Raw genomic sequence first — 26,223 nt, 5'->3', positions numbered from 1 at the left:
AATGGGTATCGTGATAATTAAAAAAATCCCAAATACTCGTAAGGTAAAATGAGACATAGAAAACTTAATAGATTTCGAGTGCACAATAAATTTTTTTATATTGAAGCAGAATTTAGAGATCCTTTATAACCTTATAAGTTCGGTTCCCTACAATAAGGCCATAAGATGGTAATGTAATATAAGATAGGCTCCTTAGAGGATGCCTCATCAGAGTGTGGGGTAACTATTACACTCAAATTATGTCCTAGAGTACTATCAAGAGTCTGGAACTGGGTCTAGGTGGACTTCAAGAGGTGACTCAGAGAACGAGCCCTTAACTTCCTTAACACCTGGGGGGGGGGGGGGGGGCATGGATTAAGGGTGAGTTCCATGAAAATTCAGTAAGAGAAATAGTATTTGAAATCACACGATTAAAGTTTAAAGTATAAGCATTTTGAATAAAGCTCGTATACCTTTACCTTAGAGTTCATCACGGAATGGAGCAATTAAATCGTATGAAAAATAATTATCTTTATAAAACCTAGGTGCATAAATATTCAACATGATAAAATAGGGGCTCTCGGGCACAAAATGATATGGGATGGGTTGTGGATGTTTTTACAAATCATGGAGATATGGAAGACATTGTGCAAGGTAGCATTCTTGGTGGTCAGAGTGTGGCGGTATACTACGAGGCCTATCCGTTCTGAAATTTTTAGGGATCCGACGAAATAAGGACTTAGTCTTATTATCTGCCCGTCATGCCATCTTGCCTTGCATGGAAAAACCTTAAGATAGATGTGGTCATTGACTGCAAATTTCAAGGGCCATCTGCAGTTGTTCGTGTAGCTCTTCTGGCGACTCATAGCACAAGGAGGTGTCTTCGAATTGTGTTAAACTTTGCAATAACTCCATGGACATAGTCCTACTCAAAAAGGCGACTATTTCTAACCTCATTGTGATGTGTTGGGGATCGATAGGGTCTACCATAGATAGGCTTGAAGGGAGCCATACCAAGGCTAGGCTGGTGATAATTGTTGTAAGTGAACTCATAAAGGGACAGATGTTGGTCCCAACAGCTATTGAAATCCATAACACAAGCGTGTAGCATGTCCTCAAGGGTCAGAATAATTTTCTCAATTTGTAATGAGGTGTGGGAATGTCCGACAGTGCTAAGACTCAAACTATAATTGATAGCTTTCTTGATGTGGAACTTGGGATCAACAACAGAATCTAAAATTTCACATATACATAAACAACCATAAACTCAAAACCTAAGTAAACCCTCCCTACTTGAACCCCACTCAATAAGGGAGTGAAAACCAAGATAACTGTGAAATAAATAAAGAATAGAATTAAAAAGATGTCACGAGACTTGCCTCGACAAGTGTTCTCAATTCCAAGCACAACAAGTCGGTCGAAGATCCATTTACTCACTCTAGAAATCTTAGAAGTTTAAAACAAGAATACCTGAATTTTATTAATAAGCTGAAAATTTTGAATTGAATTACAACCCTGAATTGAAGGATTATTTATAATGTAGGTCATACGAATAATGAGGAGAAAATAATCTCAAAATAATGGTAGAAAATACGTTGGAAATTAAATCTAGATAAATGGAAAACTAGCAAAAATTAAAAAATTACCACTAAAATAGGGATATATGATTTCCTTATGAGAAAAACTTTTTGGATAGGGAATATCTTAATTAATTGTGGCTGATTTAAGAGAAAAAATTCTGCCAAGATATTTTCCTCTTTCTCAAGTATTTTCCTTTTTCGCGAGATTTGGTATTTAAGCAGTTTTCCTCTTTCTCAAGATAGCTTGTAATTTAGGAGCAATTTCTCATATTTGCTAATCTTTAATTGTGAAGATTTTCCACCTAATTAGGAAATAATATCTCATGGGAATTTTCTTTTTCCATGTCTTGCAGAAATTTTCCCTTTCTTGCTTATTTCTCTCTTGCACTTGGGGTGAATAGTATATACTATTATACCCTTGGGTTAATGGCTTTATTGTCTTCTTTTCTTGGGCTTCTTTAATGGGTACAAACCCATCTTCCTCATTGATCCATGTTTGGATAAAAAGTTGGAAGGCTTGTTGTAATCTTTTATCTCTCCCCCTTGTAATGGGCCCACTAGGTAGTGAGATATCCTTTATGCCAACTTGATCCAGGTCCATGCTCATATCATCCCTATTGACGCGGATCCTAGGATAAACTAACATGATCAAGAACCTTGAATATAACATCAGTAATAGAATCTTTAAACCCTAAATAAATCCTCCCTACTTGATCTACATTCAACACGTGAATGTCAACCAAATTAATTTAGATAGTTTGAATTGATTAAAATGCCACATGTATGAACTTGATAAGTTAGAAATCAATTAAAAAAATTGATAAAATGCCACAAGGATTTACCTTGATAAGTTGAATCAATTCTTATTTAACAAGAAGGTTGAAAAAACCTAACTAGTTGAAAACTAAAACTTCATAGTTTTATTATTCTTAAACTTCAATGATTATAATTGTGAATTAAAGACCTATTTATAGAGTAGGTCATATGTATTACAAGGAAATAAATATCCCAAATTAATGGTAGAAATTATAAGAAAATTAAGAAGACTTTGAATATAATAGGCTAGATAAGATATTCTCTTTTTAAATGAGAATATTTTGATTAATTATTGAGAAATTAGGAGAAGTAAATATGGTTAATTAAGGCTGGCCATTAAAAGAGCAAAAAGGCCACCAACATTTTTCATAAACCGTGGGATTTAGTTCTTTATGGAATGCGATTTGATTTTCTCTTCGTTTAAGATATCACATGATTTAGGAAGAAGTCTTCTCTCTTGGTTGATTCTCCCTTTAAAGAAATTATTTTCCCTCTCTTTGCTCACATCATCCCCTCCCTCTTCAAAAATGATTTGTCTTCAAATTAGACACTTCTTATGTTGGGTTTTCACCAATTCTGCTTTCTTTGAGAAAATGTCATTGACTGAAATGTTGTATAAGGTCATTGTGAAAATCTGCAAGGAATAGTTAGTAAAAAAATAACACTTTCTCATATATTTTACTCCTTATGTCTTACTCAATCTCCTTCGTTTAAGTTGAATGTGAGAATTGAATTTCTTTGAATCAAGTTTGTTTATGACACTTCAAGAAATCCTACGAAAAGAAAGTGGTAGAACTATAACAAAAGTAAGAGTTCAAACACACAGATGAAGATAATGTGTGTTTTATGTATGATGTTAAGTAATTAGGGTACAATTAGTTACTTAGAGATATAATGGAACAAAAGCACAATGAGAGACAAAAAACTAGAGTGCAAGAAAAACAAAACAAAAATGATATTTTGTGTTTTTATATGCGTAAGAAAGGATACAAGATATGTTTTTTTTTAATGTGAAGAAGAAAAAAAATATGTAAGGATAAAAGATGCAAGATAGTAAGACTTATCTCGAGCTTAAACTCTGATACCAAATAATGCGAAACCCAAAATCAACTAACGTGATCAAGAACTTTGCATATAACATAAGTATTCAGAATCATAAAAACCTAAACAAATTCTCCCTACTTGACTTACATTCAACACGTGAATGTCAACCAAGGTAATTGGGATAATGACTTGAATTGATTGAACACCACAAGACGTAACCTTGATAAATGAAATCAATTAAAGAGAGATTGATAAAATGCCACAAGGATTTACCTTGAGAAGTTGAATCAATTCCTATTCAACAAAAAGGTTGAAAAAACCTAACTAGTTGAAAACTAAAATTTCTTAGTTTTATTATTCTCGAACTTTAATGATTATATTTGTGAATTGAAGACCTATTTATAGAGTAGGTCATATGCATTCAAGGAAATAAATCTCCTAAATTAATGGTAGAAATTACAAGAAAATTAAGTCTTGTCTTGAATGAGAAAATAATGAAAATTAAGAAGACTTTGACTATAATAGGCTAGATAGGATATTCTCTTTTTAAATTAGAATAATTTGATTACTTGTGGAGGAATTAGGGGAAGTAAATATGGTTAAATAAGGCTGGATATTAAAAGAGCAAAGAGGTCACCCATATATTTCCTAAACCGTGGGATTTAATTCTTTAAAGAATGAGATTTGATTTTATCTTCCTTTAAGATATCACATGATTTAGGAAGAAGTCTTCCCTCTTGGTTGATTATACCTTTAGAGAAATTATTTTCCCTCTCCTTGCTCACATAACCCTCTCTCTTCAAAAAGGGAAAGGTCAGAAACATTAAAGGTAGTAGATATACCGTACTCACTTGGGAGATTAATTTTGTTGGCATTGTCATTGATACACTCTAGAACTTGAAAAGGTCCATCCTTTCGGGGGTCCAACATGGATTTTTGCTGATTAGGAAATTTTTTCTTTCACATATGAACTCATATCCAATCGCCAGGTTGGAAAACTACTCGTTTCCTTCCTTTATTGGTGTGGTGTGCATATGATTCATTCTTTTTCTAGATATGTTGTGTGGTCTTTTCATGTATGGCTTTAACAAGTTCTACTCTTCGCTGACCATTAGTATCCTAAATTTCTTGCAAAAGTGAAGGTGTGAGATCCTGCAGAGTTAAAGGATTAAAACCATAAAATATCTCAAAAGAAGAAAATCTTGTAGAGGTATGAATGCTCCTATTATATGAAAATTCTACCATAGGCAAACAATCCTCCCATGTTTTCAAATTTCCGTCAACTACAGCTCTCAACAAAGATCCTAAGTTCCTATTAACTATCTCAGTCTGACCATCAATTTGGGGCTGACATGCAGTAGAAAATAACAACTTAGTTCTTAATTTACCCCACAAAACTCTCCAAAAGTGACTAAGGAATTTTACATCCCTATCACTCATAACTGTCTTAGGAATGCCATGAAAGTCTCACAACATCCCTAAAAAATAGGTTTACGATATTTATCTCATCATCAATATTAGGGCATACAATAAAGTGTGCTATCTTATTAAATTTATCAATGACAACAAATATGCTTGCTATCACTACCTCTCCTGTCTTAGGCAATCCTAATACAATATCCATAGATATATCTATCCAAGGTACTGTAGCCATATGTAAATGTGTGTATAATCCATGAGGTAGAATTCTAGATTTGACCTGCTTATATGCAATGCACCTACTATAAATGCGCTCAACATCTTTCCTCATGTTAGGCAATAAAAATGCTCATTCAATATATCTAGAGTTTTAGCTGCCCCAAAGTGCCCAATCAATCCCTTAAGTGAATAGTTAAGCACACATAACTTACCATCCTTAAGGAGAAAACCATCATACCTATAAAATTTATGGAATGTAGAATGCTCACATGTATGATAAATAGTGAAAAAATTATTATCATCAGAGTACATCTCCTTAATATGTTCAAATCTTAAAAACTTGGAGTTAAGTGTAGAAATTGAAGCATACTTGCGAGATAATGCATCAACAACAATATTATGCTTACCTTGTTTATACTTGATTACATAGGGTAAAGATTCTATGAAGTCAACCCACTTACCATGATGACGGTTGAGTTTACCTTGACCCTTCAGATGTTTTAGGGATTCATGGTTTGTGTGGATCACGAACTCCTTTGGCAATAAATAGTACTACCATACATCTAATGCTATCACCAAGGCGTATAACTCCTTATCATAGGTTGAGTAGTTTAACAGTGTGCCACCAAGTTTCTCACTTAAATAAGCTACGGGATGCCCTTCCTGCATCAAAACTGCTCCTATACCACTGCTTGAAGTATCACATTCTAGCTCAAAAATTTTGTTAAAGTCAAGTAAAGCTAAAATAGGTGCATAACATAATTTGTCTTTCAATAAAGTAAAAGCTTGCTCTTGTTTTTCAGTCCATATAAATTTTACATTTTTCTTTATCAGTTCATTCAATGGTGCTACTATGTAACTGAAATCCCCAACAAACTTGCGGTAGAAGCTTGCCAAACCATGGAAACTCCTTACCTCACTGGCTAATGTCATAATAGGCTATTCTATGATTACTTTCACCTATCCTCATCCACCTTAATGCCCTATGCACTAACTATAAACCCTAGATAAATTAATTTTCCACTATAAAAGGTACATGTCTTAGCATTAGCCTACAACTGTTCTTCCTTAAGGACCTCAAGGATAGACTTGATATGTTGAAGGTGATCTTCTAAAGACTTGTTGTAAATCAGGATATCGTCAAAGTAAACTACCACAAATTTACCTAGAAAAGGTCATAAAACATAGTTCATAAGTCTCATGAAGGTGCTAGGGGCATTTGATAACCCAAAAGGCAATACTAACCACTCATATAACTCATACTTCATTTTAAAGGCAGTTTTCCACTCATCTCCAAGTTTCATCCTAATTTGGTGGTATCCACTCTTAAGATCTATCTTAGTGAAAATAGTAGATCCACTCAATTCATTCAACATATCATTTAACTTAAAAATAGTGTGTCTATACTTTACTGTAATTTTGTTGATGGCTCGATAATCCACACACATCCTCCAAGAGCCATCCTTCTTAGGCACAAGTAAAACTAGAACAGTACAAGGGCTCAAACTTTCTCTTACATGTCTTTTTTCCTAAAAACTCCTTCACTTGCCGCTGAAGTTCCTTTATCTCTTCAGGATTACTTTGATAGATTGGGCGGTTGGGAATTGAAGCTCCAGAGATAAAGTCAATCTGATGTTCAAACCCTTGTACGGTGGTAGACCATCCAAAATCTCCTATGGTAACATATCTTCATATTCCTACAAAAGAGAGAGAACATAAGTAGGCAACGAAGTGTTAAGGTCAGAAAAATTTAGATAAGATTCCTCGTACCGAAGTATAACTAAGCTTTACTTCTTACAGATTGCTCTCCTCACTTCTCTCTCCCTCACATATAAACACTCTTTTCTTTTCTATTTCTCACTTTCTCTCATTGGGCCTTCTTTATTTTTCTTTTGGGCCTCTTTATACTCAGTGGACCTTTTTTATTTTTTTTAGCCTTTTTTTTCTCTCAGTGGGCCATTTTTTTTCTTTTTGGCCTCTTTTTTTTCTTTTTTTTTTTGTTTTGAATATTTTTCAAAATATTTCTTGGTTTTGATTTGATTCGTATAAACCTTCTTTAGGGATAGAGATGTCAAAATATGTTTTAGGCCATTTAGACATAAAGAGTATTGATTCTTGAACCAATCGTGATGTACTTGTCGATCATACTGCCATGATCATCTGAGCAGGATATGATTATCGTATATGTGCAACACCTCACTCACTACTCTGCTTAATTTGTATTTGAAAAACCCTAATTACTCGAGTTGTAAAGGCACACTGAACTCATTTATTTTATTCCGCAGCTTATTATCGTAATTCATAAACTATGCCAATATTTATTTATTTTGATTTAATTATTTAATCATCATTTTTTAAAATAAACGATTTTGAGGGAAAACAGGGAGGAAAAATCTCGCGGGAATGGGTTGCCTGCGTGGGTGCCTGTGCGCTGTGCGTGCATGTTCGCGTGTGACAGGTGCAGGACATGTGCGCATTGGGCGCATCCCATCCCGCGCGGCAAAGAGGATAGGCCTACGCGAGTGTCTTGCCGCGCGCAGATAGGCAAACATAGTCCATAGAGCAGACCTACGTAGATAGGCGTGCATGCCTTGGGCCAGCAGGCTAGGCTTGTGTGCGCGACGCCTCAGTGCGAGGTAGGATAGCTCGACGCTTGTAGCGTGAGTTGGGAGGTGAGTCCACTACCACCTCGGGCAGTCTATTACCACCCACCTCGGGCAACGTGTCACCGCTTGTGGCGTCGTCGCTGGTGGAAGAGGTATTTTTCCTCTATTTTTTGTGCCAAATATCTTTTTACTCTCTCTCTTCACCGGATTTTGCCACTTGGTGCAAATCCAAAGGCTCTCACTTTCTATAAATAGGGGCCCTTCCTCCCATTTTCTCCTCACTTCCATTCTTCCGCCTTTTAAGATAGAGAGAAAAAGAGAGATCTAGAGAGAGAACGAGAGGATGAGAAGAAGAACGGTTTATAAGAAATTATCAAGTTTTGGTAAGGAATTTAATATTTTTTTAAACGTCTTAAGGAGTATTTTTCGAAAAAAAAAATTAAATTAATAATTATGTGATTTTGCCTATTTTGCATGTTTTGTGTTAGTAGGCTTAATTAGTTGAATTGTTCTTGATTTCAGGCATGTTATGTGAATTATAGACATTTGGTGATTTGCATGTAATTAAAATAATATGAAATAGGTAAGGTTATTTGAAAAATAAAGAAGAACAGAAAAAAAGTGGAATGAAGCATGAATGGTTTGAAGTATGTATCTGTATTAACATGCATAGTGCATCAAGTGTCTCATTAAGATTTTTATTTCTGAGGGGTATCTGTTTCTCTATCCCCATTCGGGCCATCTGTTTTTTCCCTCCCCCATCTGGTTTGGAAAGATGTAAGAGTATTACTCCCTGTGGATGATGACGTACCTTCTGACTAGAGTGGTGATGCAAATATTTGTTAGGGGTCACCTTTGGCTAAGTATTATCGTGACCATATAATATAGGATAGGACCACTATGGTTGGTACGACTATGGTCATAAATCGTGTCATGGTTTGGCAAGCTAAAAATGTGCCTGAACAAATTGTTGTTATCTATATTTGCTTCAGAGATGGAAGTCGTAACGACTTCGCAAAGCTTGACACGAGACTCCAAGCATTTCATGATTTATTTAATTTTCTCTATTATTAAGTATGCTGTGTGTTTTATTTTGATTGTTGACTATAACATGATGTTTTTCTTTAATGAATAAATTATTTTCATAAGGCAAGATAAGTTTACGATGTAACCCAATGGTAAGTATTTATGTTAGAATTATTCACCTTTTAAAACCTTACGGTGTTATCTAAATGTTGTTTTTCTTACTGAGTATATGAAATTCACTCTTTCTATGCCCCCGTAGATGAGGAAAATAATGAGGACCGTCAGTTGATCTACCCATTGAAGTTTATGAGGATCCTGTGGATCCGTAAACCTTTAGTGCATGATCTTCCCCGCACTCTGATAAATCCAATAGTATAATGAAAGAAGTGACCCTCTTTTGTATTTTGACATTGTATTTTGCAGCCACTTCTGACATCAGTTATATGTATAAAATTGGAACTAATATATTTGTAAGGGGTTTGTATTAATTTGCTCCGCTGCATGTAATTTTTATCATGCACTCGTAATCTATTTTTATATTTAACACCCATATGCTTTAATTAGTATTTGAGATGTCACATATAGTATCAGAACAGGTTACGCGGACCAAATCCCTTATAACTGAGGTCGTAGGTAGAAAGACCCTTAGAATACCCAGGAAGAATGTGTCTTTTTTCCAAATTAGACCATCAACTTGTGTCTTCCTTTCTTTTATAGGAATGACGTGAGGAAGACTATCTATAGAGTGTACCGAGAGACCCAAAGCCCAGGATCCTCCAACCAGGGTTGAATTTTCTGAACTCTTCCGAGCCATCCAAGGATTATCTACAACCGTAGGACAAAATCAAGCCAACCCTTGTCCACTCCCTGCCCCAGAATACCTAATAGCATAGAGGTCCATTTCTCATAGCATAGCAGATTTTAGAAGCTTAACCCGCCACATTTTGAAGGTGGCCCTGACTCCTTAGTAGTTGAAGCCTGAATTCTACAGATAGAGAAGTTTTTCTCTATCCTAGACATGACTGCGGAACATAAGGTTCCCTTAGCAGCTTTTATGCTAAATGGTAAAGCAGAACATTAGTGGCAACTTAAGAAGGAAGTCCTATCTATCCCTACCACCTGAGAGATTTTCATGGATTCATTATTTGACAACTTTTTTCCTACCTATGTTCGAGAAAAGAAAGAGGAGGAATTTTAGGATCTCCACAAGGAAATCTGACGGTTGCCCAGTATGCAGCCCGTTTTGTCCAACTTTCTAGGTTTGCCCCTCTAATGGTCACCCCTGAAAGTCATAAAGTTAGGAACTTTTCAAAAGGCTTTAGTGCTGACATCTATGATCGGATTGCGGTGCTGAGATCCAGCTCGTATACAAAGGTGCCAAAACATGTCCAGTTGGCTGAAGACATCATCTCAGCCAAACATCAATGCATTACCCAAGTCCATACTCAAGAACAACAACCCCAATAACCTAGAAGAAGATTATCCGACCCAGTAAGTAGCCACCTTGATTAACGAATCAGAGTTTCCCTTCCCCCTGCCTTGTCTCCACCAACTAGACAACTTGTCCGACCTACCCAGCTATGTCAGTATTGTGGTTGCTCGCATGATGACCTACCTTGTCGGCATATCAATCACGTCTGCTATCAGTGCGAAAGCCCCCAACATCTTATAAAGGACTATCCCCAGCGACCAAAGGACATGGCCAAACCTGTAGCACAGGGTCGTGTGTATCACCTAGATGAACCTGGTGCTCTCCCTACTCCCGTTCTTATACAAGGTATGTTTTCTATTCATGATACTTCTACCAAAGCTTTAATTGATACAGGTACTACTAACTCTTTTATCTCCTGTGCATTTGCTTGTAAACTTGATATTAGGCCAGAACTTTTAGTGAAAATATTAACGGTAGAGACTCCCTCTAGGGGATTAGTAGAAGCTCACTGTGTATATAAGGATTATAAGATAAAGGCTTTAGGAATATAAGTATTTGTGAACTTGATATTATCAAATTTCTTAGGATTTGATGTGATATTAGGAATGGACTGGTTAAAAACATATAGAGCAATAATTGATTGTGAAAGTAAAGTCGTAACCTTGTGATCCCCGAAAAAAAATAAAAATCTATTGTTATTATTTTTCCTAACAATTGAATAAATAAGAATATGGGTGTTGATCCAGTTGTGTGTTCCATACTGATTGTTTGCAACTTTTCAGAAGTCTTTTCTGTCAAACTTCCTAGTCTACTTGCCTCACAAGAGGTGGAATTTCTCATTGAATTGTTACACGAAACCCAACTGATCTCGAAGCCCACCTATCACATGAGTCATACAAAGCTCGCAGAGCTAGAATATTAGCTTTTTAAAATGATTGCAAGGAAGTTTATCTGCCATAGTAATTCTCCTTGGGGTGCTCTAGTATTATTCGTGAAAAAGAAGGATGGTTCCCTCAGACTCTGCGTGGACTACTGAAAACTTAATTGAGTAACGGTTAAAACCAAGTACCCTTTACGTTGAATCGATGACCCCTTTGATTAATTACAAGGAGCCACGACCTTGTCCTAGATCGAACTTAGAATGGGATATCACTAGCTGGGAGTCAAAGAGGAAGATATTTCAAAGACTGCTTTCTGGTGCAGGTATGGTTTGTACGAGGTCAGGGTAATGTCGTTCGGGTTAACTAATGCCCCTACAGCCTTCATGGACCTCATGAACAAAGTTTTTCAGCATGCACTAAATAAGTACATCATCGTACTTATTGACGATATCTTAGTGTACTCCAAAAGTATAGAGGACCATGTGGTACATTTATATGAAGTGTTGGAGACCTTTCACCAGAATTAATTGTATGCTAAACTTAGCAAATGATCCTTCTGGTTGGATCGAGTTTCCTTCTTTAGTCATGTAATTTCGATTGAAGGAGTTTCTGTGGATGCATCTAAGGTTGAAACAGTGATTAATTGGAATTCGCCCACTAATGTGGCTGGCATATGCAGTTTCCATGGCTTGGTGATTAATATTGATGATTCATCGATGGATTTTCTAAGATTGCTGCTCCATTACCCCGACTCACTCGAAAGGGCGTGTCATTTGTCTAAAATTACGAATGTGGTGAAAGCTTTATGAAATTGAAGCGTTGTCTTACCTCTGCTCCTGTGTTGATCCTCCCTGACAACACTAGAAGATTTTAGGTTTACTGTGATGTATCTCATATTAGCTTGGGGTGTGTTTTGATGCAGCATGGTAGAGTGGTCGTTTATGGATCTTGATAGTTAAAACCTCATGAACGAAACTACCCTATTCACGACTTGAAATTGACGGCCATTTTCTTTACCTTGAAGAATGGTGTCATTACCTATTTGGTCAATCCTTTGAAACTTACACTGACCACAAAAGTTTGAAGTACATCTTCTCACAAAGGGAGTTAAATATGAGACAAAGATGCTGGATGGATCTTCTAAAGGACTGTGGCTATAAAATCATCTATCACCTATGCACTAAGCCGAAAGGAGTCTACAGTGTTGACCCAAACTATGGCCTCCAGTTGGAAATTAATTAATACTATGCAGTTGCTATGCCTCAGCTACTGTGGTAAAGGTACCTATCTCGCTCATATTTGAGCCCTGCCATATCTCTTTATGAAAATCTAAGAAGCTCAGTCCACGGACCAGGAACTCACCAAGAATCTAAGTAAGTTCTCTTCTAACTAATTTTCAGATTTCAAGATTTCAGATGATGGACTGTTTAGATTTTGGAACTGAATTTGGGTTCCCGTCACTGTAAGGACAGAAGTTCTCAAGACTGCCCATGCGTCCAAGCTATTTATCCACCCCATGAGTACCAAGATGTATTGAGACTTAAATCGTCAATACTGGTGGCTGGGAATGAAGAAAGATATAGTTGACTACGTATCCCGACACCTTACTTGCCAGAGGAGTAAGGCAGAATATCAGAGACCTGACAGTTTATTACAAGGCCTCTTGATTCTAGAATGGAAGTTGGAGCATATAACTATAGATTTTGTCACCAGACTACCTAGAACCTATTCTGGTCAAAATGTTATTTGGGTCATCATTGATAGATTAACAGAGACTGCCAATTTCTTGCCCATCAGGACCACTGACTCTACCAATAAATTAGCTCGTCTTTATCTTGATGAGATTGTTTGACTTTATAGTTTTCCCTCATCCATTATGTTCGATCGAGATCCTCCGTTTACCTCCCATTTTTGGGACAGCTTTTAGGAAGCTCTGGGTTTGGATTGTACTTTAGCACCATTTATCACCCCAAACGGATTGTCAGTCAGAACATACAATCTAGACGTTGAAAGATATATTACGTGCTTGCGTCCTTGACTTTCACGATAACTGATATGAGTATCTTTCCGTATGTCAATTTACTTATAATAACAGTTATCATTCTAGCATCGGCATGGCTCCATATATGCCTTGTACGGTAGGCCATGCCGTTCTCCCACTTGTTGGAGTGAAGTCAAAAACCAGCGTCATTTAGGACTGGACTTCATCCAAGAGACTATTGAAAAGATCATGATCATTCGTAAGAACTTGGCTATCGCTCAAAGCTGTCAGAAAAGTTACATTGATAATCGTAGTCGACCCCTGGAATTTGCCGTTGGAAACCAGGTCTTCCTCAAGATTTTTTCCTAAAAAGGAAAAATGTTGTTCGGGAAAAGAGGGAAGTTAAGCCCTTGGTATGTGGGACCTTTTTTGGATCGTTGAGCACATTGGACCCATGGCGTATTGCCTTACTCTACCCTAAGAGTTTATGGGTTTACACAATGTTTTTTATGTCTCGATGCTCAAAAAGTACCACCTTGACCCTTCTTATGTCATTCCTCATGATGAGATCAGGTACAAGCCGATATGACTTATGAGGAATTCTCCATGGAAATTCTTGGATGGACTGGCAAGGTCTTGTGCAACAAGATGATTCCCATGGTGAAAATATAGTGGTAGCATCATACACCAGAAGAGGCAACATGGGAGTTGGAAAACGAGATGAGGGAAAAGTTTTCGGACCTGTTCGAGATAAATTTGGGGACAAAAGTTTTCTAAGGTGGGAGGATGCAACACTCCGCTCACGACTGTGCTTAATTTGTGTTTAGAAAACCCTAATTATTCGAGTCTTAAGGACACACTGAAGTCGTTTATTTTATTTCGCAGTTTATTATCGTAATTCATAAATTATGTCGATTTTTATTTATTTTGATTTAATTATTTAATCATTATTTTTTTTAAATAAATAATTTTTAGGAATAACAAAAAACATGGGTGAAAATCCAACGAGAAATATCCTACGGGAACAGGCTGCCCGCGCAGGTGCCTGTGCACACACGGTGTAGATGATAGGCCTGCGCACAGGCAGGACCCGTCTGTGCGCATCACATCGCACGTGGACAGGCAAGCGCCGAACACTATGCACGCGCCGTTCGCGCAACAAGCTTGTGTGGATAAGCCTGAGCGCATGGCACCCCAATGCCCTAAGCCTTTTGCGTGGTAGGGTAGCCCGGTGCCTGCAGGGTAGACCTGCAGCGCGCGTCGGGTGGGTGAGGCCACTACCGCCTCGAGCAGTGTTTTGCCGCCCACATCAGGCGGCTTGCCATCGCTTGTGGTGCCGCCACTGGTGGAGGAGGTCTTTTTCCTCCATTTTTCGTGCCAAACATCTTTTTACTCTCTTTCTTCACCAAATTTTACCATTTGGTGCAAATCCAATGACTCTCATTTTCTATAAATAGGGGCCCTTCCTCCTATTCTCTCTTCACTTCCGTTTTTCCATCTTTCGGCAGTTAGAGAGAGAGAACGAGAAGAGGAGAAGAAGAACAGTGTAGAAGAAATTATCAAAGTTTCGGTAAGGAATTAAGTATTTTTAGACATAAAAAAATTAAATTTATAATTCTATGATTTTGCCTGTTTTACATGCTTTGGGTTAGTAGGCTTAATAACATGAATTGTTCTTGACTTCAAGCATGGTATGTGAGTTATAGACACTTGATGATTTGCATGTAATTAAAATAAATATGAAACCGGTAAGGTTATCTGAAAAATAAAAAAGAACAAATAAAAAAGAAAAGAAAAGTGAAATGAAGCATGAATGGTCCGAAGTATGTATCTGTATTAACATGCATGACACATCAAGTGTTTCGTTAGGCTTTTTATCTCTGAGGGGTATCTGTTCTCCTATCCCAATCTCGGGTATTCTTTTTCCTCTTCCCCCATCTAGTCTAGAAGACGTAAGAGGACCGTTCCCTATGTATGATGGTGTATTCTCTGATGAGAGTGGTGACACAAATATCTATTAAGGGTCACTTTTAGCTAAGTACTTTCGTGACCATATAATATCTAATATGACTACTATGTTTTGTATGATCATGGTCGTAGATCGTGCCATGGTTTAACAAGCTAGAAATATGCCTGAGCAAATTGTCGTTATTTATATATGATTTGGTCATTTCACATGGTTAGTCAGAAATCTGTATCTACCTTTAGAGATGGAAGTCGTAACGACTTCACGAAGCTTGACACGAAAATTTGAGTATTTCATTATTTTTTTAATTTTCTATATTGTTAGGTATGCTGTGTGTTTTAGTTTGATTGTTGACTATAACGTGATGTTTTTCTTTAATAAATAAATTATTTTCATAAGGCAAGATAAGTCTACGACATAACCAAATAATAAGTGTTTATATTAGAATTATTCACCTTTTAAAACCTTACGATGTTATCTAAATATTATTTTCCTTATTGGGTATATGGAACTCACTCTTCCATGCCCCCCACAAGATGAGGAAGATGATGAGGAACCGTCAGTTGATCTATCCATTGAAGTTCATGAGGATCTTGTGCATCTACAAACCTTGAGTGCATGATCGTCCTCGCACTCTGATGAGTCCAATAGTATAATGAAAGAAGTGGCCCTCTTTTATATTTTGACATTGTATTTTGCAACCACTTCTGGCCTCAGTTATATATATGTAATTAGAACTCATATATTTGTAAGAGATTTGTATTAATTTACTCTGCTACATATAATTTTATCATGCACTCATAATCTGTTTATGTATTTGACACCCACATGCCTTAATTAGCATCTGGGATGTCACAGTATGGAAATGACATCACAACATACCTCATCTTTGTACTTGCTTATGGAAAAGGAAATCTTGACTTTTTTATGTACCCTAACATCTCCACTCTCATTGAGCCAATGTAGTTTATAAGGGTTAGGGTATTTAATACAAGATAATCCTAATTTGTCAACTAAAAAAGTACTGGCGACATTGGCATAACTGCATCTATCTATGATCAAACTGCATACCTTCTCATTCACATGACATATTGTGTGGAAGACATTCTCTCTTCGGTCATTGTCTATCTCTTTAGATTGTATATTTAGGGCTCTCTAGACAATCGATATCTCACCTTGCATTGGAGCTACTAAATTTTCTTCACAATCATCTAGTGATGTTCTATTATAATTATCACTACTATCACTAGCAATCTCTATCTCGCCATCGTCTCGTAATTACATGATATTTTTTTTGGGGCATTGTGACGCAATGTGTCCAACTCTAAGGCGCCTAAAATAGTTAATATAACTTGGTTTTTGAGTAGTAGTAGGTGGTTTAGGGTTACCTTTATATTCAATAGAGTTGGACTTAGGGTCTTTCTGATGTTGTTCAATCTTCATAGCTATGTGTACCATCTCATCTAGATCTATGTAGTGATGTAGTTCCATAGCATTGGGAATCTCTATGTTCAGATCACTCAGAAATCTAGCCATGGTGGCTTTTGGACTCTCATAAACTTTGGCCATGATCATTACCATCTCCATCTCTTTTTTGTAATCTTCCACCGAGAGAGATCCTTAGGTCAATCTTTGGAGCTTCTGGTGCAATTCTCTGTCATAATAAGATGGGACAAACCTCTTTCTCATATAGACTTTATCTCTCTATAGGTGGATAAAGGTTTGGTCTCCATCTCTTCTCTTGAGGACGATCTTTTGATCCCATCAAATAAGTGCATAATCTATGAACTTGACTACTACTAGCTTTACTTTCTTGGCTTCACTGTAGTTGTGGTATTCAAAGATCAACTCTACCTTCCGTTCCCACTCGGGATAGGTCTTTATATCATTCATTCCCCTAAATGGGGGTATTTGCATCTTGATGGATCTAATGTCATCATCTTCCCCTCCAGATTTCTCTTATATCGACTTCACTATTGTCATCATGTGCCTCATCATCATCCAGCACTGTTGGCATCTACGATGACTATGGTTCCTTCCTCCATCCTTGTTGTTATACCTTTATTGGCTAAGCTCAATTTGTTGTACATGTCATCCATCCTAGCCTCCATGCTTTCTTCCAAGGTCATAGGTCAGTTGGTTTCACTCGTGTTTACCTCTTCTGTCTTCTTCCATCAAGTTGAGTGTTGGAATTGGATCTCTTAAATCAAGATAAGTAAGGTTGTCTTTTAAGATTTTACGAAAAATCCTAAAAAGAAATCTTGTTCTCTAAAAGTTCATAAGTAAGCACATAGAAGAAGAATATGTGATGCTCTTATACTTATAGCTAAGTAGTTAGGATGCAATTAACCACTTAGATCTATAATGGAACAAAAAAACTTAAGAAAGAATGAAACTAGGAGTAGAAAAAGACAATTTTAGACTTAAAACGTCAAGAATCCAATTAATCCTTATGGATATAACCGAGATGTTATACCTAATTATTTTACCCCAATGACGGCTACGCTCTATAACTCACTTGAATATAATATTGTAAAAAGAAAATAAGGTAGTGACATACCTCTCCTTTTTTTTTTTGCTCTCTATATTTTTTTTCACAGATTCTTTTTTTTTTCAAAATCTCTCTCTCTCTCTAATTATAATAACAATATAAAATAATTTTTGAAAACAAACTAAATGAATTAGAACTACGTGATCATTACTAATTTCATATAAGAAAATAAATACAAATAGTAAATGGAAAGATAGTAGATTTATCGAAGCCTAAGCTCTGATACCAACTGATGTGGAATCCAGTATTAACAACGGAATATAAACCCCTGCATCTATATCAACAATCAGAAACTTAAAACCCTAAGTAAACCTACTTAACCCGCACTTAATAGGGGAGTGAAAACCAAGGTAACTGGAAAAAAAATAAAGAACTAGAATTGAAAAGACAATACGAGACTTACCTCAATAAGTGATCCCAATTCCTAGCATAATAAGTTGATCGAAGACTCACTCTCTCACTCTTGCAAGCTTGGAAACTTAAAACAAGAATACCTAAATGTTATTAATAAGTTAAAAATTCTGAATTGAATTACAACATTGAATTGAAGGCCTATTTATAGTATAGGCCATGTGAATAATAAAGAAAAACAAAATCCTAATTAGTGGTAGAAATTACATAGGAAATTAAATATAGATTAGAATGAAAAACTAGCAAAAATTAAGAAAATTACAACTAAAATAGGATATATATGATTTCCATATTAGGAAAATTTTTTTAATAGGGAATATTTTAATTAATTGTGGCTGATTTAGGAGAAGAAATTCTTTCAAGACATTTTCCTCTTTCTCAAGTATTTTCTTTTTTCACGAGATTTGGTATTTAAAGAGTTTTCTCGTTCTCAAGATAGGTTGTAATTTAAGAGTAATTTTCCCTCTTGGCTTGATCTTTAATTGTGAAGATTTCCCACATGATTAGAAAATAAAATTACAACCTATCTTGAGAAAGAGAAAAACTCTTTAAATACCAAAGAGCAATTTTCCCTCTTGGCTTGATCTTTAATTGTGAAGATTTCCCACATGATTAGGAAATAAAATCCCATGGGAATTTTCCTTCTTCATGTGTTGCATAATTTTTCCCTTTTCTTACTTATGTCCCTCTTACACTTGGAGTGAATAGTATATACTATTATACCCTTGGGTTAATGACCTTGTTGTCTTCTCTTCTTGAGTTTCTTTAATGGCTCCAACTCTCCCCCTTGTAATGGGCCCACTAGGTATTGAGATATCATTTTGGCCAACTTGATCCATGTCCATGCTCACATCATTTCTGAAGGTTATCCCAAAAGTGCGGCACGAAATTGGGGTGGGTCTCTGTCTGATACCATGAAGGTATGAATGTTGTGAAGTCGGACAACTTCTTAACAAATAGTCGGGCTATATTCGTAGTTGACTCGGTTGTTCTGATGACAAGGAAGTAAGTTGTCTTGCTCAATTGATCTATGATGATCCAATGGTAATACGGTTGACACTAGTCTTAGGTAGTGCTGTGATGAATTCCATAGAGACATACTCCTACTTCCATTCAGGGATAGGGAGATTGTTCAATGGACCACAGGGTGTCAGATGCTCGACCCTGATCCCCTAATATGTGGGATATCGAAAGATGTATTTGGCAATATCCCTCCTTATGCTGACCCACCAGCATCAGCGTTTTAGGTCGCGGTGCAGCTGGTGCTACTAGGATGGATGGGTAGCTTCGATGCATGTACCTCCCTTAGGAGAGCTGCTCAGAGGAATGGGCAGTTTAGTACCCTAAAACCGATTGCGAAATTGGTATAGTCGATTGTCACTATAAAGTGACCGTTGCTGCTGCTATCACCCATGGAGCAAAACTTCTTTTTGCTTTTTAAAATCTTCGGATCCGTTGCCTGAGCTTCTTAAAATCCACTTGGGATGTTGGACTGTTCTTGTATCTGTGCAAGGTAGAGATGATGGCCATGTTGACTTACTTGAAGTTCTTGAATTATCTCCAACATCTTATATTTGAATGTCAGTAGATGCTTCAACGAGGCTCATTCTTCTCAATCGAGGGCACCATCGAGTATCCTTCTTCTACTAGGATATTGTAGAACTGTATAGTTGTGGTCCTTCAGAAGATATGTCCAATGTTCCCATCTTTTCATCCACTCCTACTTAGAGAATATTTATTTTAGGCTCTCATGATTAATGTGAATCTCAAAGGTTTGACCTTGCAGATAATGAAACCATATTTTTAAAGGGTGGATGATGGTAGCAAGATCAAAGTCGAGGTAGGTGTAGTCATGCTCATACGACTTCAATTATCTAGATCAATAGGCTATAACTCACCCCTACTGTATGAGTAGACTCTCCAATCCTGCATGGGATGCATTGATTTCTATTCGAAGGTAGTTGGTGTCATCAGAAAAGACCAATATTGGAGCGGCAAACCAATGCCTAATCTCCTAAAGGCTTTCTTCACATTCGGGATCCCAATTAAAGTAGAATCCTTTTTTGACAAGGTCTGTCAGGGGAGCAAAAATACGAGAAAAGTCTTGGATGAAACATCGGTAGTACCCAACTCTCTAAACAATTTATAAACATCTTCAGTGTTGATGATTTGGTCTAAGGTGAGATGTTCTCAATCACCACCGGGTGGACGGAACCCCCTTCACTAGAAGCCATGTGTCTAAAGAAAGAGATCTTGTCCATCTTGAAGGAGCACTTTTTGAACTTGGCGTATAGACAGTGCTGACAAAGAGTTTTCATTACATGAGTGAGGTGGTCGGCATGGTCTTAGAAGTTCCTCAAGTACACTAGTATGTCATTGATGTGGACAAGAACATACTGGTCCAGGATAGGTTCAAAAATCTGGTTCATGAGGTCTGAGAGTATTGCTAGGGCATTTATGAATCCACAGGGTTTGACTCAAAATTTGAAGTGACTGTAACGACAACGAAATGTTGTCAAAGATATATCCTCCGTTCAGACTCTCATTTGGTGATACCCCGACTTGAGGTGGATCTTAAAGAATATTGCAGCACCTGGAAGTTGATTGAATAGGTTGTCGACACGGGGTAAGGGACACTACTTGTTGTTGGTCACTTAGTTTAGTTCTCAATAATCGATGCAAATGCGAGGAGTTCCATCATTCCTCTTTGTGAATAAGATCGGAGCACCCCACAGAGAAGAGCTAGGCTAGATAAACTTCTTTTTCTATAATGTCAAGAGTTGGTGATGTAGTTCCTGAAGCTCGATCCTATTCATTCATCCAAAGGATATGTCGACAAGTTGAGTTCCAAGAACTAGATTGATGGAGCAATCGACATCTTGCCTGGGTGGTAGTCTTGTTTGTTCCTTGGGGAGGATATTCGAAAAGTTACCAACGATATAAATGGTTTGAGGTGATGGTCCAGGATCCATCCTCCTACGTACCATAAGGGTTAGAATAAAACACCACTTGTAAAATAAACTTTTACTTCTAAGGTGTATGCATCAGAGAGTTTTTAAAATAATTCTTAGTGTTTTCTACTAGTATGTTTCCTAAACTTGTCTAATTAGCAGATGATTTTTTATGATTATAGTGACTAGAATCTAAGACTTTTACTATTTGATTTTAGGAAACTATTAATGAGGGATCTCTCCTAGAATTGGGCTCTAATACAATTTTTATGACATCCCAACTACCGAGTGGGTAAAAAGGCACGTAGAGAACTCAATAGATTTTGAGTGCAAAATAAAATTTTTTACATTAACGCAGAATTTAGAGATTCCTTGCAACCTTCTAAGTTCGATTCCCTATAATAAGCCATAAGTTGGTAATGTAATACAAGATAGGCTCCTTACTAGAAGTCTCATCAGAGTGCAAAATAACTAGAGTACTATCAAGAGTCTGAAACTTGGTCTAGCTAGACTCCAAGAGGTGACTCACAGAGCAAATCCTTAACTTCCTCAACACTTGGAGGAGCACAGATTAGGGGTGAGTTCCATGTAAACTCAGTAAAGGAAACAATATTTGAAATCACATGACTAAGGTTTAAAGTGTAAGCATCTTGAATAAAGCTTATATACATATTAACTTAGAGTTCATCACAGAATAGAGCCATTAAACCGTACAAGAAACCATTGTCTTTATGAAAACCCAAGTGAACATATATTCAACATGATAAAAAAATCATCTTAAGGAGGTCCATTTTACCAAGAATACTCAAACAGAGATGTTGGACAAGAGGATTATTAGAAAGTGTGACATCTCCAATGCAAATTAAGGCATAAGGGTGCTATATACAAAAATAGATTAGGAGTGCATGATTAAATTATATGCAGCGGAGCAAATTATTACAAATCTCTCACCAAAATATATGAGTTCTAATTATACATCTATATAACTGAGGCCAGAAGTGACAAAATACAAAATATCAAAATATAAAAGGGTCACTTCTTTCACTATGCGATTGGACTCATCAGAATATGGGACAAGTCATGCACTCAAGGTTTGTGGATCCACGAGATCCTCGTAGACTTCAAGGAGTAGGTCAGTGGTCAGTTCCTCACTATCTTCCTCATCTAAGGGAGCATGGAAAAGATGAGTTCTATATACTCAGTAAGGAAAATAGTATTTAAATAACATCGTAATATTTTAAAAGTGAATAATTATGTCATTGATACTTACCAACATGTCACGTTGGGGCTTTTCTTACTTTATGAAAATAATTTATTTATTAAAGAAAAACATCATATCATAGTCACGATAATCAAAGTAAAATCATATTCAACAATAGAGAAAATCAAATGAATCATGAAATACTCAGATTTTCATGTCATACTTCACGAAGTCATTCGACTTCCATCTCTGAGGGCAGATACGAATTTTTGACTATCCATGTGGAATGACCAGATCAGATATATAATGACAATTTGCTCAAGCACAATTCTAGCTTGTCAAACCATGGTACGATCCATGACCATGGCTGTAGTAACCATAGTGGTCCTATCAGCTATTCTATAGCCACGACAGTACTTAGCCAAAGGTGACCCCTAACAGATCTTTGCGTCACCGCTCTTTTCAGAGGATATGCTGTCATCCACATGGAGTAGTCCTCTCTCGTCAGAGGATATGCCTTCATCTGCAAAATTTTACCCCATTTTTATGTTTTTCTCTTGAAAATTATTTTTTAATAAAATGCAGCAAAAATAAAATAATAATAATAATAAATAAGATAAAATAAAATAACAAAATCTAAATAATTTAGAGTTACGAGTTACAAAATAAAATTTAAATGAGTTTAGATGGCCTTAAGTCCGAATAAACAGGGGTTTTTAGATACAAATTTAGTGCAGTGGTGAGCGGGGTGTTACATTCCCCTCACTTAAAAAATTTGGTCCCCAAAATTTGTTTCAAATAGATCTAGGAACTTTATTATGGGGATTATCTTGTTGCATAAAACTTTGTCGGTCCAATCAAGAATTTTCACTAGAAGTTCTTTGTAAGTCATATCGTATTGTACCTGCATCTCATCGCGAGGATTGATATGAGAAGGGTCAGGGTGGTACCTTTTGAGCATGGAGACGTAGAAAACATTATGTAGACTCAGAAACTCTTGAGGCGAAATAAGCCAGTATGCCATGGGCCCAATACACTCCGCGATCCAAAAAGGTCCCAATAACAGGGGCCAAATTTTTCTCTTTTCCCAAACTGCATTTCTCCCTTGTAGGGAAAAATCTTAAGGAAGACTTGGTTTCAAACAATAAATTCAAGGAGTCTTCTACGATTATCAGTGTATCTCTTTTGGTGACTCTGGGTGGTAGCCAAGTTCCTACGGATGATTGCAACCTTCTTAATAGTCTCATCGATGAAGTCTGGTCCCAAATGACGCTGGTTTCTGATTTTGCTCTAGCAAGTGGGAGAACGGAAGGGCCTACCGTACAGGAGTTCATATGGAGTTATGCCGATACTAGAATGATAATTGTTATTATAAGTAAATTCACATAGAGAAAGATACTCATACCAGTTATCGCCAAAGTCGAGGACGCAAATGCGCAATATATCATATGAGGGAACTGTCATTCTTTTTCACAATTAACATCGGAGCACCCTAAGGGGAGTGACTAGGGCAAACAAACTTGAGCTCAGCACGACTCATGCGATAGATAGGTTTTGAGATTGGTTATGTTCCAGGAATCAATTCGATAAAAAACTCTATCTCACGCGGGGGAGGTAGACCAGATAATTCGATTGGAAAAACTTCGGGAAAGTTACAAACAATGGGGATAGAATAAACAGCAGGATCAGCATCCATATTCCTGTCTATTTAATTGTTCGGGAGAAAAATAGATTTTATTGCTTTTTTGGAGTTTGTAAGGTCACAAATTTACTTTTACAATCAATAATTGTCCTATACGTTTCTTACCAATCCATTCTTAGAATAACGTCAAAACTTGAGAAATCTAAGAGTATTAAGTCTATAAATACATCTATTTTTAAAGCTTTCATCTTACCATTTTCATACACACAGTGAGCTTATAATAATCCCTTAGAGGGAGTCTCTATAGTTAATATTACTTTTAAAGGTTCAAGCCTAACATCTAATTTACAAGCAAATGCACAAGAGATAAAAGAGTGGGTAGCACCTGTATTAATCAAAGTATACCCTAGATAAGGATAGGAGTGGGGAGGGAACCGGTTTCATCTAGGTGGTACGCATGACCTTAGGCTATAGGTCTTGCCACGTCTTTTTGCCATTATGGGCAGTCCTTTATAAGGTGTTGGGTGCTTCTACACTAATAGCAGGCGTGATTGATACATCGACAAGGTAATTCACCATGTGAGTGACCACAATGCTGACATGGTTGGGAAGGTTAGACAGGCTGTCCAACAGGTGGAGGTAGAGCAGGGGGAAGCGCAACTCAGGTTCGTTTATCGAGGTGATCACTTACTAGATGGGAAAGTCTTCTTCTGTGTTGTTGTTGTTGGGTACAGACTTGGGCAATACGTTAGTGCCTGGCCAAGATGAGGTCTTTGGCCAACTGGACATGTTCTAGCATCTTGGCATACAAGCTGGGTAGCTCAGCATCGCAACCCGATCATAGATATCGGCACAAAGGCCTTTTAGAAATTTCCTAACTTTACGACTTTTGGGGTTGACCATTAGAAGAGCAAACCTAGACAGTTGTACAAATCGCGCTGCATATTAGGCAACTATTAGATTTTCTTGGCGAAGGTCCTGAAATTTCTCCTCCTTCTCTCGGACATAGGTTAGGAAAAAGTTATCAAATAATGCATCCATTAAAACTTATCAAGTGGTAAGGGTAGGTAAGACTTTCTTTTTAAGTCGCCACCAGTGTTCTACTTTACCGATTAGCATAAAGGCTATTAGGCGAACTTCTATTCCTTAGTCAGGTCTTGGATAGAGAAAAGCTTCTCTATCTGTAGGATCCAAGCTTCGGCTACTAAGGGATCCGGGCCACCTTCAAAATGTGGCAGGTTAAGCTTTCCAAACTCTACTATGTTATGAGAAATAGACCTCTTAACTTTTTGGTATTCTAGGGCAGGAGGTGGACAAGTGTTGGCTTGATATTGTCCTACAGCTACAGTGAATCCTTAGATGGCTTAGAAGAGTTTGGCAAATTCAGCCCTGGTTGGATGATTCGGGGCTTCAGATCACTTGGTACGCTCTACGGATGGTCTTTCTCGTGTTATTCCTACAAAAAAAGGAAGACACGAATTGGTGGTCTAATTTTGAAAAAGAAGACTTATTCTTCCTAGGTATTCTAAGGGTCTTATTACCTACAACCTCAATTGTAGGGATTTGATCTGCGTAATCTGCTCTGATACCATCTGTGATATCTCAAATGCTAATTAAGTCATATGACTGTCATATATAGAAATAGATAACGAGTGCATGATAAAATTTTATGCAGCGGAGAAAATTAATACAAATTTTTTACAAATATATGAGTTCCAATTACATATATATATATAATTGAGGCTAGAAGTGGCTGTAAAATACATTGTCAAAATACAAAAGAGGGCCACTTCTATCATCATACTATTGGACTCATCAGAGTACGGAGATGATCATGTACTCAAATTTTTCGAATCCACGGGATCCTCATAAACTTCAATGGGTAGATCAACTGGCGGTTCCTCATTCTCTTCCTCATCTGGGGGGGCATAGAAAGAGTGAGTTCTATATGCTCAATAAGGAAAATAGTATTTAAATAACATCATAAGGTTTTAAAAGGTGAATTATTTTAACATAAACACTTACCATTTGGTTACGCCGTATTCCTATCTTACCTTATGAAAATAATTTATTTATTTAAGAAAAACATCATGTTATAGCCAACAATCTAAATAAAACACACAACATAAGAAAATAATAAAGAAAATCAAATAAATCATGAAATACTCATATTTTTGTGTCATTCTTCACGAAGTCATTACAACTTCCATCTCTGAAGGAAGATATAGATTTTTGACTACCCATGTGGAATGACCAGATCAGATACAGATAACGGTGATTTTCTCAAAAATATTTCTGACTTAATAATGGCACGATCTATGACCACAGCCGGACCAACCATAGTGGTCTTATCAGATATTCTATGGTCACAACAGTACTTAGGCAAATGTGACCCCTAACAGATATTCGTGTCACTACTCTCGTCAGATGGTACACTGTCATCCATATGGAGTGGTCCTCTTACGTCTTTCCAGACTAGATGGGGGAGGGAAAAAATAGATACCCCTCAAAGATAAAA

At 36.9% G+C, this 26,223-nt stretch overlaps 1 long non-coding RNA gene across 3 annotated transcripts in view; it reads right to left on the bottom strand.

Annotated features, from left to right (window-relative positions):
- The window catches only part of LOC110820898 (uncharacterized), an 80,655-nt gene that overhangs the window by 37,607 nt on the left and 16,825 nt on the right, over positions 1-26,223 (bottom strand). The window contains exon 3 of one of the 3 annotated variants that reach the window (XR_015813784.1): positions 21,130-22,586. The exons of 1 other annotated variant lie outside the window; for it this stretch is intronic. This is a non-coding gene — a long non-coding RNA (uncharacterized LOC110820898). Of the gene's footprint in view, positions 1-21,129; positions 22,587-25,347; positions 25,624-26,223 lie in introns of those variants that run through there. One more of the 3 variants, XR_002540970.2, reaches the window with a different exon arrangement.

The sequence above is a fragment of the Carica papaya genome, chromosome 8, assembly GCF_054855325.1.
Source record: "Carica papaya isolate Zhongbai chromosome 8, ASM5485532v1, whole genome shotgun sequence".
Lineage (NCBI taxonomy): Eukaryota > Viridiplantae > Streptophyta > Magnoliopsida > Brassicales > Caricaceae > Carica > Carica papaya.
Note: the sequence above shows the minus strand (reverse complement) of the source record. Positions and strands in the feature narration are given on the sequence as shown.